Genomic DNA, 21,610 nt, shown 5'->3' with positions numbered 1-21,610 from the left:
TTCAGCTGACTAAAAATTTTCAAAAAAAAAAAAAAAATGGAGGTAAAGACATCCATTTACAGACTTGACCGTGAAAAGTTGGCTAGTATTTTTTTAATTGTCATAACATTAAAAGTTGTTAGCAGTTAGGATGAACACAGCTCAAACAGTAGAACTGTGAAATTATCACGAGGATATAGAACAGGATGTTCTCTGAGTTATCTAGGCAGTCTTCCCAGTGTTATGAGAAACACTAGGTTAAAATAGGAGAGGGTGCAGAGTTCAATCCTACATCTCTCAATTATATTGAGAGAAATTAGTGCTTACAGTTCCTTAATTTCTGCCTGAAAGAGTGACTTAACTCAGTTCTATAGGTATCCTTTTCTGGAATAATACTCTTGTATTTTAAAATGTTAAAATTTGTGGCAAAGTACTGTGGGCTGAGATGATTATTTCTCTTAGTTTTTGGTATGCAAGACTTGCCACTTTAGGGGAACTGTATGAACCAAACCCATGGAAATACGTGATGCTGGCAGCTGACTCTAGTTTCTGGGCTAGAGTAAGTGATTTGTCATATGTGGTTATAAGTTTAAATGCATATTTAAAAGAGGCAGTGATAAGTGTATTAATGAGAAAAAGCTATGCTAAAAGCTGTTTGCTTTTGCCACAAAATCAGAAGTCTGTAACCCTGACCTCTACCTTTTCTGGGATACAATTTTGTCCATTATTTGCTTGCATGATTGGACTGAAATTTCAGGAGAGTGCATTATTTCTGATCTTTTGGGTTTGAGCTGGGTCTCCTTCCACTTCTGAGAAATCTCTAAAATAACTCTTTGCTACAGAAAGTTCCTAGTTTTAAGATTCAGGTGGACAGCTATAGTCATCTTGATTTATGTCTTCTTAAACTGTTTCCTGTCTATTTTATATAAATTTTGTTCCATATGAAGATTTTCAGATTAAATTTGTGATCTCATGTTGTAGTACTAACCTGCAGCAATATATTAGACTTGTTATGGTCTTCTCAAAGTATTGCAAACAGCTGTATGCCTACCAGGCAGCATCAAATGTATGAGTCATTGCATTTATGGCAAAATTCTCATGCCAAGTTGGGCTGGTTTTTTTTCCTTCCTTAAATGCTATAATACTAAGTTCTGAAGAAATGTAAAATGAAAATTTGCAGCCATGGTGTTTCTAGCTAATGATGTTTTTATATTACTCTCCAGTCAATACGATGATTCTTGAGCTGTCATTCAAATTGAGCATTAAACTTTCATTATTTAAAATCTTTGAGTGTCAACTCAATTAGTAATGTAATGGTTTTGATCTTTAGAGTGATGCTTTGAGTAGAGTATTACTTTGAAAATTCTTCATCCGACTGTCTTTCAGTCTGTTAAAATAATCTAAACTGCATGTGATCCTTACAGTAGAAATTATTGCTTCTTGGCATTTCAACTACATTTTATTTACCTTCAGATTTGTTTGGAATTTTTGTATTCATTCAGTATAACAAAGTTAACTATCAATTCCTAACACTATATTTTTGTGATTTTGTCATTTATATTGGTATGATTAGTATTACTACAGAAGCCAACAAAGATGGTGCACTGCTTTACTTGACAGATGCATAAAACAAATACCCTGCACTAACAAGCCTGCAGCTGAAGGCAAGTAAGCAGTAGAGAGAGAAGTATTTAATACAGTTTAAGTATATGTAACTCCCTATGCGATTTTACAAAATGCATATTCTCTGACTATATAAAACTGGGATGCCATGTTATTTGCCTGCTTTTCGAATGTCTGCTACTACACAGCTAAAATGACATTGTATGGTTGCCTTGATACAAGGGTGACTGGTAGTTTGTACCTAAATGGGAGCATTTTAAAATAACCATATCAGGACCTAGAGTTCTATTGTAGGTGCTTTTATGTATGATAGCTGGATTCTGTTTTATGTCTGTACTTTTGAGACAGGTGGCAAAATGTTTTGGTATTAAATTCATGGTACATTGCTAACTGTACATTGCTGTTTGGAGGGTAGTTCGTTCTTGCTGTGGCTTGTAATTTAGCCATACCTATTTTTCATTTTCACAGTATTGGTTAGGTTATCACCCCAGTCTTCTAAAGGATAAAGAACACAAATGCATGTGTGTGCATATGCATACTCTCGCACTTTAAGAAATGCAACAAGCATTAGGCAAATAAAGCAATGTGTTGTTCCTTGTCCCCAGTTATTAGGAAGAGAAGCTAGATTAGCTAGACCTGAACTTTGTGTTAGAATAGTCAGCAAATAGTAATCACTTGATAGCTGCATCTTGCCTGTTCACTACAGCTCACTAGTAACTCAGAGCACCAAGAAGTAGTTTGTTGACCTCTAATTTTGAGGGAACTGCCATCTGGACCCTGGCTGGAGATGGCCACAGACTGGCTGCTTACATATCTTTACTGAGACAGACAGAGCCATGCTGGAGTCTGCCTACCTCTGTGCATTTTCCAATTAGGCTGTGATCCCTCTGAGGTAAAAACAGTTATAGGTAAGATTGCAAACCTTGCAGAAGTAGATATCAGAATCAGAAATGAGTAGCAAACTTGGGAAATGATTCTGTAGCATTCCAGACCAATGGCTTTTCTGCTCTAGTGTTGGGGAATTTCATCCTGTAGTATTGCAAAGGTGTTCTTTCATCATTGTCTACAGTCACCTGCATCCATGGCAAAATCTGAGCTGTTAAAGGTCCTAGTTAAGCAGAGATCCTTGCGTAAGTATAGGAGATAGAAATCTATTGCAAAAAGTAGCAATGGAGTTAAGTCTTTTGCAGACTTTACAAGACTGGTACGTACCCTCCAAGAAACTTTCCAGAAGAAAGGTGAAAGCTTATGTTCAACACTGATGGGGCGGTGGGGACGGAATCATATTTAAGCATGACAGCTAAAGTGCATAGGTTTGGGGTCAAATTTTGGTGGGACAATTAAGCAGTATGTATTTCTAGCACAGGAATTTCTTGGACAGAATGCTTTTCTAACTACTAATGATCTGAATTTGCTTTTTTCATCTAACTATTGTAAAAAAACTGTGGTAAAGGAGGAACATGCGGTAGAGTTTCACTGTAAGATAATGGATTAATGCCATGTGAAGGTGTGTGTAGTATTTTGAAGGGCTTTATCTGTTCTCTCTAGAATTGTCTCTGCTCCAGGATGCAGATATGCCTTCTGTGGTCTCAAATATTCTCTGTGCTTTCTGGTTTCTAGCTTGTAGACCCTGGATGTTTATGCAGTGCTTCTCAGAGGTACACAAATACATTTCAGATAAGCCCACTGGTAGCTTCACAACTTTAAAGCTTTATAGAGAAGAATCTGTGGAGGGAAAAAAATTATGGTTAAAGTTTGAAAAATGTTTCTTGCTCTATTTTGTCTTTTAAAACTTGAATGCACTGGTAGGAGTATATAAGAATTTGCAGAAGAGTTGAATGATTTCCGTGGTCATGTTGGATTGGAATCTGGCTGCAAAGGAATGGTCAGCTGTAGTTGTCTCCTGGCTGCTGGGAACAGCAAAGGCAAAAGCTCATGTATGGTCTTATGAATGTTAATAGCAGTACTGTTTGAGGAAAAGCATAGCCATCTGTTTACATAACAAATCATAATGACATGAAATGAGGCACAACTGTTTTGTCTGTGAACATAGTTACTGTAGTATTAGAGTCTGGTAGTCTTTTTTTTCCTTCTATTCTAAAATGTTCTGATGTGATTTACTAGAACAGAAAATAAACATTTTTTACAGTTTAAAACAAATTGATTTTATCTAAAAAGAAACTTGACAGATGTGTAAATTCAAAAAAATTGTGTTTGGGCAAAGCTTTTTTTAGGATACCAAAATACCAATCCCAGTATTTTATTGGGAATTTAGTATTTTAGTTGGAATGTATGTGTATAGTATGATTATACTAGTTGATCAAAATATTTGGACAGCCCAAAGCAAGGCAGGTGATCATCTCTTCAGAACAGACAAAGCCTCTACCACTTTAACTTCACTGTCATCTGTATAATCATTAAGGAAGAGTTGCGCTAATCTTGTTAAAATAAACTACTTTAAGGTCTCTCAGTTCTTTGAATGGCTTCTTCACCAGAGACTTCTAGTTTAGGCAAGTTTTCATTGCATCAGCTGTGTTGGATGTATGCGTAGAAACAACAAACCAAGCCCAAACACAAGCTAGCCAATCTCTGCATCGCAGCTATGCCATCTTGTTATGTCCCCCCCCCCCCCACCAATGTCATCACTTTTCTCCTGTAGGAGATATGTGGAAAATGGTGAAGAGGAGGTGTTAATAGTAGAAGATGATGGGCCTGATTTGATTGATTCTCAGGGCCTTAGGAAGCAACCTAGTGCCAGTAAAAGCAGTCTAGCATATTATTGCAGCAAGGAGGAGGGGAGAGAACACCTGATAGCCCATGAGAGTTTGGGTTATTTACTTTCACATAATAAAGCTTATAAGTGGCTACAAGAGAAAACATACAGGTAAATATGCCTTAAGCAAATAACATTATGGGTAATTTGGACAATCAAGGAAGATATCTATTTGTTGTTTCTGTTAGTAGGAAAATACTTCCATGGAATGAAGAAGGGGGGCAAGTGGAAAAGTAATCTTTGATTCAAAGTGTTTTTGAAAGTGCTTATGCCAGTGCTCTTGATGAATTACTATAACTCACTATACATATACAAACTGCAGAAGTTTGGGGGAACTTTAGTAAGACTTTTCTTGAAATTCGTTGGCTCTTAGTGTAATGTGCAAGAAAAATACGTTGTATGGATCTCAGAAATATTTGGTAGGGAAGGTTTAGTTGTAGATAGTACAAGAAATTATTAACACGTAAATATTACATGTTTAGAGATAAAGGTTTGCACGTTTCTATGATGTGCTGTGTCAAGTGCATTAGTTGCAGTAAAAGAAAAACAGACTGCTTTGAAACCACTATTCTGAGCACTCTAATGAATGTTTAATTAGTGACTTCACATAATTGAATTTTGAGATTGCATCAGACAATCAGCACCTGAAAGCAGATTGCACAGTTATATATTGGAAAGAAAGTAAGCATGTTCCCCACCCAAATGGACATGTCTTTCACCAGAAAGTGGAGTTCTATGAGCATATACTTTTGTAAGTAATGTTGATAGAAACAGCGTCTTGCTCATACAATCACAGTACTAAATCAAAATGGCATAAAAATGGAACTTGCATATTTGTGAGAGGGAGTCCTGTCCTGTGGGCTGAGAGCTAACCCTGTCTTCCCATTTGTAGAATGGAGTGGGATTGATGGCTGCTGATGAGACTAATTGGAATAGCAGTTGGGATGCTGGGTTTTTTGACTCACCAGATAATTGACTGTCTCATCAAATTGAAATGCAACCTGGTGGAAAATTACCTGCAGGTGAGCAAAAGAAAGATTGATTTCTTCTATGCTTTTCTATGTGAAGCTATGTGAAAAACTATGTGGAGTTTTTAACTGTGAGTGCTGACTGCTTAGGTCAATGTGGATATTAAATATCCTGTGGTTCTTTGCACAAGCATGCTTTGGTGTCTTTTGCTAGGACTGAATCAGTACAATATCTGATGGAGTTCTTTTTATGAGGTTGACGAAGGCAGTCTTTAAAGTACTGTGGCCTTCCTCTTCCCCATTGTGCATGCGTGCAGTGAGAGGAACGTTAGACAGTGTTGATGCCCAAGGGAAAGGATTATATTTCACTTAAATTGCTTGGTAAATGTGGACTTGATAACAGATTTGTTATTACTTTCCATATGTGAAGCAGCTATATTTTACTAATGCTGTACATAGATTATTGTGAAATGAATAGTTTGTCCTTGATGGCTGTCATCATCTCCATAGTAATTGGGAAGCGGTGGTAAAAGTCACTCAGCTCTAAAGACCAATGTAAATGTTAAGGAATCTCTGCCTTGACTGCTTGTTTTTCACATATATAGAGAGGCAGATGGTAAAATTTTAGTGTGGTCTGGGATATTCATGGTAGAGAGTATAAACACTGAGGAGCTTCTTGTGAGAAGGATGCTTTGAAGGGTGCCAATGTAACCGTGACCCAGAGAGCTGAGGATGGTGTTTGTATGTTCACCGATGGCAATGAGATGCTGCATGAGAGCATGGTGCTCAGCACCCACTGGACAGGGTGCCCCCAGCACTGCAGAGGCCTTGACCAGGGTGAGCTCTCGAGGGAGGGTGCAGTTTTGCAGCGTTGGGGCTGGCACAGATGGGCTCCTTGCCTGCAGGAGGTGAGCTCTGAGGAATGAGCTGTGTTGTCAGGTAGCTATGGTAGGAGGTCAGCAAACCATGCAACAGAGACAGTGAAAAGATTTACTGGATCTTCTCTGAGACTCTGAAAAGATTAGAGCCTGAGCTGCCAGCTGCACAGAAGGAGGGGCAGGCAGAGTCTGGGCTGATTGTACTGGGAGTTGGAGACTCCCCTGGCAGAGAAAGCTTGAAGATTATGACTTCTGGCACCAGGAGGACAGCTCCTTCTCTGTCTGGGGATGTGCAAATACAGAATAGGTCCAGTGCCCTTGTAGCAAATGAGAGGCAAGGCGCTCTTGCCCAAAGTGGTACTTGAGCCAGCTAAGCCTGAGCTGAGCAGCAGTGGAAGGAGCAAGCAGCAAGAGGTGGTGGTGGGAGACTGCTTGCTGCAGGGGGTGCAGCCAAACAGACCTGTCTATGGAGGTTTTTTGTTTGGCAGGGCTTGGATCCAGGCTGTTGTGGGGAGACTGTCGAGATTTGTCCAGCCCTTGTACTATTAACCCCTTTTGCCCTTACATGTGGGCATCAGTGATATGACTGGGGGACCTTGAATGTATCAGGAGTGACTGTGTAACTCTGGGGAGAAGGGCTGAAGTTGTTTGCTCCTCAGCCCTGCCAGTGAGGGGAAGGGGCTTGAGGAGGAATGGATGAATCTTGCAGGTCAGCAATTGTTTGCACAGCTGGTGTTGACAATAGAGATTTGGCTTTTATGACTATGGGGATCCTCTTTGGGGGTCCTCATGAGGATACCTTTGAGGAACAAGGACTGCTAGTAAGAGTCAGGATCCACTGGACTAAGTGGGTTAAGAGCCTCTTTGTTAAGAGGCTGGAGAAGTGGGCAGAGAAAAACTTCATGAGGGTCAACAAAGGGAAGGTGCAAGGTCCTGCATCTGGGGAGAAACCCCATGCACCGTTACAGGCCAGGGCTGACCTGCTGGAAAGCAGCTCTGCAGAGAAGGACCTGGAGGTCCTGGTGAGCAAGTTGACCATGAGCCAGAAATGTGCCCTTGTGGCAAAGATGACCAACAGCCTCCTGGGCCACACTAGGAAGAGTGTTGCCTGCAGATCAGTGGAGATGATTCTTCCCCTCTACTCAGCTCTGGTGAGAAACACCTGTAGTGCTGTGTCCAGGTCTGGGCTTTCCAGTGTAGAAGAGACATGGACTTACTGGAGTGAATCCAGCAAAGGGCCATGAACATGATCAAGGGACTGGAGCATCTGTCATATGAGGAGAAGTTGAGAGCTGGGATTGTTCAGCCTGGAGAGGAGAAGGCTCAGAGGGATCTTACTAACGTGTATAAATATCTCACAGGAGGGTGTTTTCTCCTTGGTGTCTAATGACAAGGCAAGAGACAACGAGCACAAACTAAAATACAGAAAATACATTTAAGCATAAGAAAAAACTTCTTTTATGGTGAAGGGTGATCAAAACCAGGAGTAGGTTGCCTGAAGAAGTTGCAGAATCTCCATGGACTTGGAGATACTCAAAACTCAACTGGACACGGTCCTGGAAACCAGCTGTAGCTGACTCTGCTTTGAGCTTCTTGTCGGATTAGATGATCTCCAGAAACGACCTTCAATTTCAGCAGTTCTGTGAAATCAACATAAAGGAACAGTGCCGCCAACAGTTTGCCAGCTGAAGGGCAGCTCTCAGACACTTCATTGAAATGCAGAAATAGACTTAGTCTGTGGAAAAGGTGGAGGCTGAAAATATCAGAGTTAATATCTGAGAAATAGACATCCTTATATTTTCCAGGGACATAGCATGATAATGCTTCTGGAGTCTTAGTTTCCTGAGTTTTCTCATATGAAAGCTATGCTTGTGTTTTTAATGAATACAATGAATATAGGGGTGTGTGTGTGTGAACAACAGTTTATATATGTACACTAAAGTATAAATTAAAAAAGAAAAACACATAAAGAAACCACACTTTGACTCCAGGACATCACAACAATCACACAAACAGCAGGTCCTGTTATATTACAAAGTTTGTCCTATTGTATCACATTAACACAGAGGGGCAGCAATCAAGCTCTCACCAGTTCTGATATCAGCACAATCATGTAATTCCTGCCTGGAAGACCTTCCCATCTAAATACCTCCTTCAGCTGCACATGAACAAAACTCATTTTCTCTGCACTTTGCCTTCCTGTTTTTCTGCTCTGTGTGGCATACTTACAGAGAAAAAGCTTGATGTGAGGTGTTGACGGGAAGGCTGTGGTGGCCTGCTATAGCGCTGTGACCTCAGAAATGCAAGGGATGTCTGACCTGCACACAAATCACAGCTGAGCACTGTGGAACTCTGCAAAATATATGGGAGCTGAGGAGTTCAGGAGACAGCATAGCTGTGGTCAACCCAAGCATAAACAAACAAACAAACCAAAAACCCAAAGAGACTAAAATATGTTCTTAAATGTGAGAAGGCGTAGTATGAAAGATGTCCTTTTGGTTAAGATAAAGCAGAAAAGAGCTTGCTTATATATATTTTGTCTGTTAATAATAGCTGCAAATTCGAAAGATAGTTACTGATGCAAGAGTCTGAAGCTTCCATTCAGGAAAATGTCACCTGAACATTGCATTTATTGTTTTCTTGTATGTGTTCTTAAGGTCCTTTAACTCTACTTCTGTCCTGAAATAGATCTTGGCAAATAGTGTATCCTTTATAATGTTTGTAGAGATGGACAAGAAATTGTGGAAGAAAACATGACTTTGCTTTCTGAATGTCAACATTTACCTCGCTGTTACTCATTCCAGGTTTTTGAAGAATCTGCACAGCTTGCTGTATGTTTTTTTTTTGTTGTTGTTGTTGGTTTTCTTCCCCCCGATGGTACACATTCTATCCACAGAAATCTATAGGACAGAAGAAAAACCCTGAATATCTCTTCACGTTCAATACCCTTATATTCTGCTAAAAGACAATTGAAGAGCAGACCATATACCTATTATACTGCTGCTGATGTAATAACCTCTTTGTAACCTGGACAGGATGGCATCTTCAACGTGAGTGTGATATGTGTACTTGGCTCTGGGATGGCCGTGGTTCTTGTGTCTTCAAGCTCACTACTGGTAAGTGTTAAGTCTACTACTCAACAAGCCTATAATGCTGTGATAAACTAAATCTATTGCTCTTCCAAATACTGTTTAATTCAGTATTTTATAAAAATAATCTATTTTACAACCCAACTGGAGAGGCATATTTTTGGCCTTCAACCTGAGAGCTAAATTCTGCCACACGTAACTTGTATACAGGTGTCTAGGGTGAATTCAGTAGTGGTGGCTATGCAAGTTACACATAACATGTGGTGTTTATAAAATAAATATAAGTGGCAAAGTGGTGTAACTTGTGAAAACTTGGTGTTTGGAAGGGTGTAAACCAAAGACCACCAGTCCATATAAAAACTACTGTCGTCTTTTTAGATTGATCTTTTAGCTGTGCTATGTGACACTTACAATCCTGAACAGCACTTTTACTAGGTAGGCTGCAAGATTAAAACATTGAGTCTTTCTGTCATTTACTATCCTGCTGTGTTCAATTTAATTATAAAAAAGGAATTTAACAGTATAAGTGGAAAAAAGAAAAAGTGAACATTTTACTGAACTTTTCCTCCAAATCCAGCAACAGTAAGAATGGGGAGAATGTTTGCTGTAATACAGATACTAATTGACCAGCTTTGAGCTATCTGAAGTCTTGACTGAACAAACAAGGCAAGTTCACATGCACTCCCTGCCCCAGATAATCTGCACCAGGACAAGAGGGTGATTGGGTTCAGGCAACAGATCGTAAGGGGCCGGGGTTGGGGGCCCTCCACACTGATTTTCTTCTCTTGTGACTCCAAGCACGTGTGTGGCTGCGCTGTTGGTGACTGGAATTTTTGCATCCAAGTTCTGTGGGTGAAAATACAGTGCTTGTGGATTATGGGAGAGTGTGTGAACAGAGTAATGTGACTTAAGAACTGTGGCCCTGAAGATATCTAACAGGAAATGGTTGTTGACTCTTTTTTTTTTTTTCTTTTCTCTTTGCAGTTCTTTTGCCCAGCAGGTTCACCATCTGGGTTGTCAGCATTCAAATACTGTATCTGAATGCTACTTCTACGTAACATCTTTTTTAATATCAAGACCTTTTTAGCAACATTTCCTCTTGCATTCTGGCCGTAGCCTCTGGGCTCTTCTGTGGGCCAGAAGAGGCCCCATGATCTGTTTAGGGTAAGAAACACCAGCTAGAAGTTAAAGCTGAGGATATGGTTTTGCAATCTCTTTCTTGGTAGTAGCTCTGGCTTAAACATCCTGCAGTAGTAGCCTTTTTCTCTCCTGTGCTGTCCTTTCCTTTGCATTAGCCCAACTATTTGTGTTGTAAAAAAGACACTGTCACTGTGTGTTTTAAGTATTGGCTCAGTTCCTTAATACTATTGACAGTGAGACTCAGCAAACAGTTATCTGGACTGCTCACGCTGCGATGGGCAAGAGAGGAGAGAGCAAGCGCCCAGGGTGGGTGTATCTGCAGTCAGGATCATCTTTGAACACGACCCATCCTGGAGCTATTGCCTGCTGTCTGCTTTGCATCTCACATAAAAGCTTATATGTGTGCAAGTAACGGCTTATACACGTGCAAGGTGAGTATAAAAGCAAAGGCAGTCTCAACAGAATGTACACCCAAGGGGCAGCGTTTTTATAGTCCTTGCATGATGGTGTAAATGGTTGTGCAAGGGCAGCTGGGCCCCTGGCAGCTCTGGTTCTCAGTCATCAAGCTGGTGGCCAGCAGCACCGGTGAACAGCAAGCACAGAAACTTCACTCTGCTTTGCAAGCTCTGCAGGATGGTGGCTTGCAGCTGCCTGTTGTTTGCAGTGGTGTAATGTTAGGTTTCTAGCTGTGGAAAAAGTAGCCCTGCATAGTTTTTTAAAGGATTTTTTTTTTCCCACTTCCCACTTTTATGTTCTCAATTGTTAAATACAGACAAACAGAATCCAGATCGTCCTGCTGTGGGCCAAGGCCTTGGGGGGAAGAGAAGAGAGTTGCCCAGTCCTCCTATTTTGTAGGTCAAAGGAGGTGCTTAAAAATTACTACATTGTACTAAAGCAAACTTGGTAAGGATTTCAGGCCAGATTTTGGACTTTTCTGCTTTTATAAGTTATTTAATTTCCTTTTATTTATCATTTAGAGATGGAGCCTGCTGCACTTTATTACCACTGTTAAACTGTGCCTTGAGTAGAGGTGGTAAAATTAGTCCCTCTCTGCTAGTAGGATGCATATCACTTGTTGGGTGGTTTACTGGTTTATTTCTGATCCTTTCTGTTTTTGGAAAGTATTCACCCTTTGTTTATCCTCTTCCTCTCCACTGCCTTAACCAAACCTCTCCTCCCCATGACCCTTTCTCATTTTCTATCTCTCTATTTTTTTTCTTTAATCTGTACAGAGGTGCAGCACCCTAGAGGATGATTCAGATTTTCAAAAGTAAGAGAACACGGTTAGTCAGAGGCAGCCACAGACCTTTCTGACAATGACTACCAAGGTTTAGCTCTCCCTTTAGGTTTCTTTTATTTTCTTTGCTTTCAGACATTTGTCTCCAGGAGCTCAGAGACTGCAGCTGTGATGTTTTCCCTTTGTGCTAGATTGGTAACAGTGATGCATGAGTCAAAGAATTGAATCATGTTTCCATGCAGAAAGTCAGCACAGTATTAACACGATGCTTTTTTAAAACACAGGAATTAAGGATTGGTTTAATTTAATTTAGTTGGAAATTTCCCTCATTTTTATTAAACATAAACGTACATGAGTTGCTAAAAGCCTCTGAGCCTCTGAGAGAGTTGTTAGGGCCCCTAATTTAATTATTGCAGAAAAGTCTTCCAAGATAGTAAAATGAATAGATTTTTCATTTCACAAAGGTCTTTCCCTTTCCCCTCACCCCCTTAAATGTAGTTGCTGCTTGGAAACACACCCTAGTGGCTGCAATCGCTACACATCTTCTGTCAGAGGTGGAGCTGTTCTGCTCTTCGTGGTCATTAACCTGGGAACAGACCGTTGAATGATTCACTGTAATCTGGCATGTCACCACACTTAGGCTGGCATTAACATGCAGTTCATCAAAAGACATTTCATGGTCTGTCAGCACAACACTCCTTGCAAAAGAGCCATTTAAGTCTCTGATTTAAGAACCTGAAAGTTTTCAATAGCTTTCTGCTTTTTGTCCACAGGACTTCGCATATTCGAAAGATGGGTTCAGCATTGTACTTGTTTAGAGCTGTCAATCTAGCTTTGCTGCTCTGCGCCAGCTGAGGCTCTGTCCCTTCCTGCCTTTAACTGTAGTTGATTTATGAATAATTTACCAAAGAACCCTCTCAAATATACAATATTGTTCGTAGCGCTACCACGGGTTGCGGCCCGAGCCGGCTGCAGTCGGGCACCTTTGGCACCCGCCTCCCGTTCCTCAGCCGGTAGGTGGGTAACTGGCAGAGCACAGGTTGTGCAGCCTCCTGCGGGATGGCCCAGCCCGCCCAGCTGCGGGCGTAGCCGGCGTGTCCTGCAAGTGGGCAACAAGCTTATGGGGTCTTGAGTGGAAATTGGAGGTGATGGTACAGTAATCTTTCAACCTTTCTGCAGTTTGTCACTTGGGGATGGAAAATAACCCTGACTAATTAAAAGAACCTTTCACAAGTTGTTGTACTGAATGCTTGTGAAAAAACACATTTAATGCTGAAGGCATTTTCCCATTGCCTTGTGGGTTGTATAAAAAGGGAGAAAGACTCAAGGATTTTAGTCTTGGGCTTTACCTGTAAACTATCTTTTAGGTATCAGTATATTTTTCCAACCTTTAAAATCAGGAAAGGAGGCATGACGGGAGTTCCACAATGGGCAAAAGGCTCCTTTTTGTTCCTTTTTCTAGTCTTGAAAAAGCAAATTGCTTATGTAATGCTTTTCATCTGACTCTTTGCTGCTCATACTCGTGCATGAGATAGTTCTGGTAAGCTCACTTCTGCTGTCAGTTCTACTGGCGTTAATGAGATTAGTTTCTAGAGAAAGGATTTGGCAACTAGTTTCTGTCTTGTGTATGATATTTATTGTCATGCAGCCACATAAAATACATGCATGCAAATACACATACAATATTTCTTTTTGTAGAGGTTCCCTGCTTTCCCCAAAGCAGGGAAAAAGAAAAATCTGACCCCCGTGTATTAATTTCCCCCTCTGAAGTAACAAAACAATTCAAATGAGCAGCTACTGTGAACTATCAGTGGCTTAAAAGAAAATCAAAAAGTACCAAAGGGAATCTATTTTGCCTTTAGCTTTCATGATCAATCATTTAAATAAATCTGAGACATGCCAGTTAACCAACACGTTGCTCATGGAAGAAATTAGCGATTGCAGTAAGAGGAACTGTGAGAGGTTTTTGTTTTCTCTGCAGTATAAAGTTAGTGTAAAGTCAGGAAGAACTGTTAACTTGCAGGCAGGAACGGTTTGTGAGTGACAGGTTGTCTAAAAGTCTCCTTTACAGAAAGGAGAAAGGGTTGTTTCTGAGCAACAAAAAGAAGCTTGCTACTAAGCTAGACCTGGCTTCTTTTCTGCTTTTTTTTTTTTCTTTTTTTTTTCTCCCTTTGCTCATCTTTTACAAAGATCAGGATGAAAGACTCCTGCTCCCCCAATATCTTTTGGAGTTGGAAGGTAGGATGGGTACCCTCTCCAGCTACTTCTTCAAGCAGAGCAGTAATTCTGCATTTTAGCATCACTTAATGTTTCTGAGGAAGCATTAGGATGTTGGAGGATCTTATAGCTTTGCTGTCATTTTTTTTTTCTGAGAATTTGGCATTTTTTAATACTCAAAATACTTAAGTATTCTGTATGCTTGTTGATTTCAGCTATTTCTACATGCTCCGCATTCTGCAAATCATCTCTGATGGTCTCAGGTTGAACATTCAGAAGATGCAAATTTTATGAGCTGCTGAGCACTTGCAGTTAGTGCATTATGTGAATCACCATCACCCAGGACCCCCTGGCAAAGCCTGGAATTGAACAATTTTACCAGGCAGAATTCAACCATAATATTGTTTCCTCTTTTGTTATCTTCCCTACCTCCTTCTCTCTCTGCACACAGCAGCCTTCCTTAAAAATGCAATAACTGTCAGATGCAGGAGGTTGTTCTCATGTAATGAGGTGAGATGGGCCTTTTAGAGAGAATGATGTTGTGTGAGAGAAAATAGATAATAACACAGGTATGGAAGAAGACCATTAATGTCTTTTTCTACAATGCTACTGCTCTTTTTTGTTGCCTGTATTCTGTATTTTATTCATTTTTTTTAATGTAACTGCTATTTTCAGTTAGTTTTATGAAACATGGGAGGTTTTTTGTGTGTTATGCTATTGCTTTGTACATTGACAGAACCTGGATCACCGGATCACGGTGCAGATCTCTGCAGAGCTCACAGTGCAACTTAGAGCAACAGAAGTTTGTTGTTTTTTTAAGGTGTACATGAGCAGAACACCTGTAAAGTGTTCTGTAAAGACAAGGCATAGATGTTCCCAGTGGATTTTATAGGTACTTACAGATGAAGAAGCGGCATTGAGATTAGAAGCTTCTGGGCTGTACTCTCATCTTCTAGTGAATTCCAAACCTTCCTACCTTTTTTTTCCCCCACCTTTGTGGCTGTACTGCTATCCTATTTCCAGGAGAGGAAATGATATGTCTGCATGACGTTACATTGTTCAGAGCTCTAATTCAACAACTCTCTGGCATGGCACTGTGTTCCTCGTGCAATATTCTAGGATTGAGGGTTTTGCCAAGGTCAAAAAGGAGAAAGTTGTTGCAGTAAAAAGGAAAACTGTGAATGAAGTGCCATTTCCTGATTCTTGCTGACTAACTCCCTTAGGGGTTCCATGTAGGACTATTTAATAGTTTGACTGCAGTAGGGATGCTTCACTCATTGGTAGGATTGCATTCATTTGTTCTCTGCTCTGGCAGCCTGGCTGTGGGTCCGAGCCTTTCTGGACTCGGCAGTATACTGCAATCAACATATTTCTAAGCTGCCAGATAGCCCTGAGTACTTGGTGAGAATCAAATCTGAGCCCCGATCTGAATTCAAATCCTAGAGATAAAAGGTGCTGTAATATCCCAGAAATAAACCATCAGGTCTTTAAATTCAGCTCCATAAATCCAGCTTTAATTGCAAATAATGTTTTTGGATGGCTTTCCCCCCCTCCCCTGCTTTTTACTGTTATGTTATTTTTGACTCCTACTTATTGCAAGAGGAGTTTCATTACAGCTGGTGCTGGGGTTTCTGTACTCTGTGCCCGTGTTGGTGGGCTCCTGTTCATGCTTTGTCCTTGGACAGCAGACTGGCCTGGCAGACCTTCTTCTGCTGCTTGATGGCTACCTTCACTATGACTCTATTGTCCTCTGCTCTCTACAGGCTTGTTTACAGAGGTGATTCGGGATTTTTTTTTTTTTTTTTTTTTGAGGTGGAGAAAAGAATTCTATTTTGGGTATGTGCTGTGTGGGTGTAGATGGAAATAGCTGCAGGGGTTTTGGCTTGTTTCAGGATTGTTGTTGACAGTAGGGAAGGAGGAGAATTAGGAAGGGGAAAGGAATTGGATACCTGCAGTTATCAGATCACTGGGTATGGAAAGCTTCATGCTTTGTACCTGCTAATCAGTGAGATACAACACAGAGCTGTTTTGTGTTAGCTACTTAAGAAGATAAGTGTGTTTTAGCATGTAGTGCAAGAAGTTCAATGCCAATTGGAGGCTATTAGACTTTATGCCTGAATCTGAGAATTGCCTGCATAGATTAGAGCTCTTAAAGAAGTTGAACTTGAAGAAGTTTCAATTCTGATCATAGTTGTTTTGTTCAAAATCCCAGAGAACAGACAGAAAAAGTGTCTTCTGATTAGCAAATCATGTAAGTTATTAAGTTAACAAATTGCTGTGTTGGTGCTGGGTAGGAGAGCGATACCTTCCTTGAAGTGAAGGAAAAAGCAGAGATACTCTTAAATGTGCTGTCCTCTCCAATGGCTGGCTTGAGCTCTGCTTTGCTGCTTCAGCCACTGCTGTACTATGTCTCTGTTCCTTTATGCTTACAGATTAAACATTTAAAAAGATATAATCACTCTTTGTTCCTGGTTGCACAACAGAGGTGACCTTCAGCCTCAGCTACTTTATTCTCTCCAGCACATGGTACTGCTTTGTTCTTTGAAGCTAATGCTTGTGTCCACCTAAAAAATAGTTGCTTTTATTATAAGCTTTCACTCATCTTTATTATGAGATCATTCAGTAGGAAAGTGTAGGTATCATGATCTTTACTCTTCCTTGCCTAAGTATTATATTCTCTGTATTATAATGTGGCTTGAAGATTAGAGAGCTAGAACCAAAACCCTTGTCTTCCAAATGCTAGTCCACCATCTGTTAGCATTTCATAAGCTAATTCCCTGATCGCTTTTGCTGATCACTCAATTTCTTTGACTTGTATCTCTCTGCAGTGCAGAAACTGGAGATAATGACACTTCCCCACATGTAGGCATACATTGGTTGGGAAAATGAGCAACATTTTTTTTTTTTTTTTGGGGGGGGGGTACATGCTGCTTGATATAATGATTTTGCACATACTATGCAAAACTATTAGGGTATATTTGCTTTTGCACAAGTTTAGTTGGAGCAATGAGAGAATGACATCTCTTTCAACCCAAATTCTTTCTGGTGAACTGACTCATAACACAATCACCCAAACAGCTACACAACCAAGAAGACATAAATTTGTGGCACAGAGGTGAGACTAAATGGACAGAGAAGAAGCCAGGCCTTCTGAAGCCAGCTTTATTGCTGAAGCCAAAGCACTGTGTAGAGGACAGCTGCGTGCACAGAGGAGAATGGGCCTACTTTGACTGCTATTTTACAATAACTATAGCTCAACGTTCCTTTCAGGACATTTTCAGAAAAGAGCAGTGGATTCTGTCTCTTTCCATCTTCTTTCAGTGTCATTAGAGGGAAAAGTTAGCTAAAATTATTACCAACAGGAATTCTGCCAGGGTTCAATAGTTTCTGGCTCTCAAGTTGGTACAAATAACCAGAAATATTTTCATTTCTCTGAACACTGGGCTCAGGGGAAATCTTACTTCTTTCAGGTTTTGTGGCATTAACCAACACAGTTTACAGTGAATAAACTCTGAGTTGAAAGCTTGTGAATAATGTTTCTCAAGAAAACTATTTGTTTTCTTTAGTTTCATTCTACCCAGGATAACATTACAAAAGGAATTTATTGTACTTCAGAGCTTGAGATGTTTAGGAAGCTTGGCTTTATTTTTATGCAGACCACTGGATTATTTGTGAAGGTAAAACTTTTTCTGCAAGTAACAGATTTTTCTTGATGGCTGGCCAAAGCTTGTGGTAGCTGAAACTACCACAAAAGCAAACAACACACCACACTACCATTCATTCCAAGTGCGTGGACTGCTTGTTTGACTTTACTTTTATTGCCACACACATGCAGCGTAACATACACATATTGCTTTGAAACAATCATCCCAGTATATCTTTCCTTTAGGAGAAAGAAGACAGGGAAAGAAAACAGCAAAACCATGTCCAATGTTAGTTTTAATGCAGGATTAGAATTAAGTAGAATATAATGGAAGATATTTAGATCCTGCAGTAAATAAATCAGAATTTTTCTATTTCAAATTAAATTAATTCTGTCTGTGTTTCAGCATCTTAAACATGAGATCTCTGTAGAATCTTCAGAGCAGGATGAATTTTGTTGCAGTTATTAGCAAAAATGCCAGTAATAAAGTTTTGATTTCTACCTTTCGTTCATACATATGTAATGGTTGTAGTCCCAATTATAAGACATGATACACCTCAAGTCTCTTCCTAATCCTTCTGAGTACATCTCCAAGTGTTGAGCTCTTTTAGGCAAGATTTCTTGGTCCGTGGTATCTTAGGTACCAAAACTTGAAGCTTGGCTGAATTTTGACCCTGGCATTTTCCTCTCAAGAGATATGTGTTACAGTGACCTGATGAATTATAGGCTAATTGTATCAGGAAAAACAGGAACAAAATTTAAGGAACAAGAGTAAGATGAATACACACACACACACACACACACACACACACACAAATATAAAAGAATTAGGACAATAAGAGGGCTTGTGCACTTGCCCAAACATTTTGAGGGATGACCACCACAGTTTCCCCTATCCACTACCCAAGCTTATGCCAGTTTAGTTTTCTTTACAAGCAACCCCTCAACTGTGCCCTTACTTTTCTCTGCAATACCGCTTTTTGAATGTTTCATGATTTCTTAATCTTTTCTGATCCTATTCTTGACAAAAAGCTGTGTAACTCTGAGCCTGGGCTAAGGAAATAACATCTCGGAACATTTAATTAGATCATTACAGATCTATTGACCCCTCTGTGTTGGCTAGAAGATTATTTTAAAGCATGATATTGCTCTCATCCTTGCTGCCTATTGTTAAATGGAAGGAAGCAAAGAAACATCAATTACTATTCCACCTGCCAGATTATATTCTGTATTTGTGGAATATTGTTTCATGAGTTGTTCCTGATCATTATCAATTTTCATGGTTTTACTTAGACCTTATTAATGATTTCATTATAATCATTAATAATGGTTGGAAGGAGGTTGACTCCAAATAAATGCACTTTCCCGAATTATGAGGTTAGTTTAGACACAGTGAAGAAAGCTCTGGTCCAGCAGAATCTTTGTATTTTTGCAGCAAGACCAATGTGTCATGTTACTTGGATATAACCTGAGGTCCTGGGTGCTTGTGGTAGCTGCAGCTGCATCATACAGGTTTCTGTTTGATTCATTACGTTTTTGGGGGGATAGATGGGCCCAAGAGGAAGCTTCTGTCCTTAGCTATCAGCATGACTTGATCGAGTCCTGTATGGTCATTCAAAAGTGAAAATAACTGGCTAATGGAGTGATGCGTAAGAACGGTTCCACTCGTGTGAGGTGTGCAAGAGCAGTATACTGCCTCTCATGAGATCAGCCTTAAATTCACTAGCTGAGCTCCCTAAATTGCAAAGAAAGATTTGTTTCCTGTATGGAAATTACTTAGAGGTGTCATGCTTTGAAAGAAAGGATGGAACATTTGATGTCACTGGCAGGATTCTCAGAATATATTTTCTTCCTTTCTTCTACTCAGGTTAAGGACTTGCTGGACATTAACATCTTGGCTTTCGTTCCAACCATCCTACTTGGCGTACTCGGAGGTCTTCTGAGAGCTCTGTATTTTTCGCTAAATCTAAAGATTAATAAATTACATATGCAGTTCTTCAATTCCAAAATCATCACTTAGAAAAACAAGCACGCTATTGGAAACCATGCTCATCCTTGCAAGAAAATGATACTGTTCTCTTGATTATGTAATGTTTACAGTGGTTAATGAGGGCAGGTCATAAATTGGCTGGATGGAAAAGCGTATCTGATCTGGTGGTGTTGGACCTAATATACAGCAGACTACAGCAAATATAAGAATTTCCTAAGGATATATAGGTATGTATCTAAGAAGGGAGAAGACTTTTTATTTTATTACTATTATTTTTATTCACCTAAGGGATGTATCTGCTGTGTTGGTCTCTCACTGCTCCTTTATTCTGATGATCCTACATAAGCTTAGTGATATGTACCAGTTATGCTGGGGAGCTGTTGCATTTATTTTGGGATCTGTGTGGGGCTGCTACCAGTAGGTTTCATTCAGTTTTTCCACTGTTCTTTCCTTGTGATTGGCCCTCTTATTACGTGACAGAGTTAGCTTAGTTCCATGTCCTGCAATGAAATCTTCTCCATCCCTCTGTATCTGGAGACTTTTTCAGTTGTTACATTGGAAAGAACAATTAGGAGTCTATCACGTAGTTGTGTGTGTTTTTGTCTGAAGACAGTGAAAGAGGTCTCCGCCTGTTGTAAGAATAATAGTTGCATGAAGAATAAATGTTGGAAAGGATTTTAAAGTTATGGATACATATAGCAGACTTTCTGACCTAACTCTGGAGCTTCTGGAGTCAAGTTATCCCTAGCTGTTACAGATGAAGGTTGGACTGGAACATCAGACATCGTGATAAGACATGACAGGGGCCATCTTACTTTGGGACTTTAGAGGTCCTGGTTGCCGCTGTATGGTGTGGTCTTGTGGGAAAGGTCATGCCATCAGAACTAAGAGAGTGTAGTTAAAACATCCCCATGCTCTGAATGATTTCATGAATTTCAGTTCCATGACTTGGCTGTAGCTTAACAGTATTGTTATATACAGAGGAGGGAAGCCTTCAGAGCTTTTCTGTTGCGCTTTTAGTAAGTTATGCAAAGTTGGGTTTCTCCGCAAGTTTCTCTAGCGAAAACCTGCGTGTCATAATTTTCCCCTTTTCTCAATTTTTATAGAAGTTTTTCTGAGGCATTTTCAAATCTCTTGAAGTTTTTAAATGCCCTTTCTTTAGGCTGTACACCAAAACTTCCTACTGCCCTCTCCTAAACAGACTTGCCAATATGTTTTGCACATGCAATATATGTGCTTTTTTGCATATTACTGCATAAATATGTGCATAAAAGTACATATGCAAGCATATGTATGTTCTCTTCCCTCTTCTCCTGGAGAAATTGTCGCTTGGTTGTTGATCGTTGAGCCAGCTGTACAGATACTCTCCTCCCATTAGCCAGACAAGCTTTCAGGAGCCTCTAGTCTGAGCCAAAGAAAGTATACAAGTTTCAAGCAAAATTATTCAGCTTGGCAGCCAGGTACCTGGATGATCCTGGGAGAAAAACAATTAGTATTTTAAATATGTTACCTTTTTTTTTTTTTTAAAGAGATGCTGACGGTGATTTCTGTACGTTAGTATAGCTGCAACTATGACAGAGTAGCTGTTTCCAATCCATCCTTTATGTTTGCTGCATCCATGATAAAGGCAGCCGTAGGCATCCCTGATCAGGTAAAAGTCAGCACTTCTGTCTGTCCTGCTCTAAAAGCTGTTATGCCCTGCATAACTAGTATATTTATGCTGAGAAGATTCAGAGTCAGTCTGTGATCTATATAAGAAATGTGGGAGGTGGATAAATTGATCCCCACACTCAATATGGAGCAAGTGGTCTCCATCCCAAACTGTTTTGACAAATCAAGAAACCAGGTATAGAGAAAAAGTGCTGTGAAATTTCCTTAAAATCTGTACTTCTTATTAGACTGTGTGTCTGAGCTCAGGTTTTCTTCCCTTCATTTACTTATGTGCAATATCCAGAGAAGGAAAGTCTCCCGTTGACAAGTTTTTCTTTGAAGAACAACAGAATCTGTGATCAGAGCAGGTTCAGCCCCGGCCTGGGAGTGGGGCTGCATGTTCAGGCACCAAGCCAGACTTTT

General features: G+C 40.0%; 1 pseudogene; it reads left to right on the top strand.

Moving 5' to 3' along the window:
- Nucleotides 1-4,238: 4,238 nt before the first annotated feature.
- LOC134136628 (chloride channel protein D-like) overlaps nt 4,239-21,610 on the top strand; it is a 77,896-nt pseudogene continuing 60,524 nt past the window's right edge.

The sequence above is a fragment of the Rhea pennata genome, chromosome 2 (assembly GCF_028389875.1).
Source record: "Rhea pennata isolate bPtePen1 chromosome 2, bPtePen1.pri, whole genome shotgun sequence".
Taxonomy (NCBI): Eukaryota; Metazoa; Chordata; class Aves; order Rheiformes; family Rheidae; genus Rhea; species Rhea pennata.
Note: the sequence above shows the minus strand (reverse complement) of the source record. Positions and strands in the feature narration are given on the sequence as shown.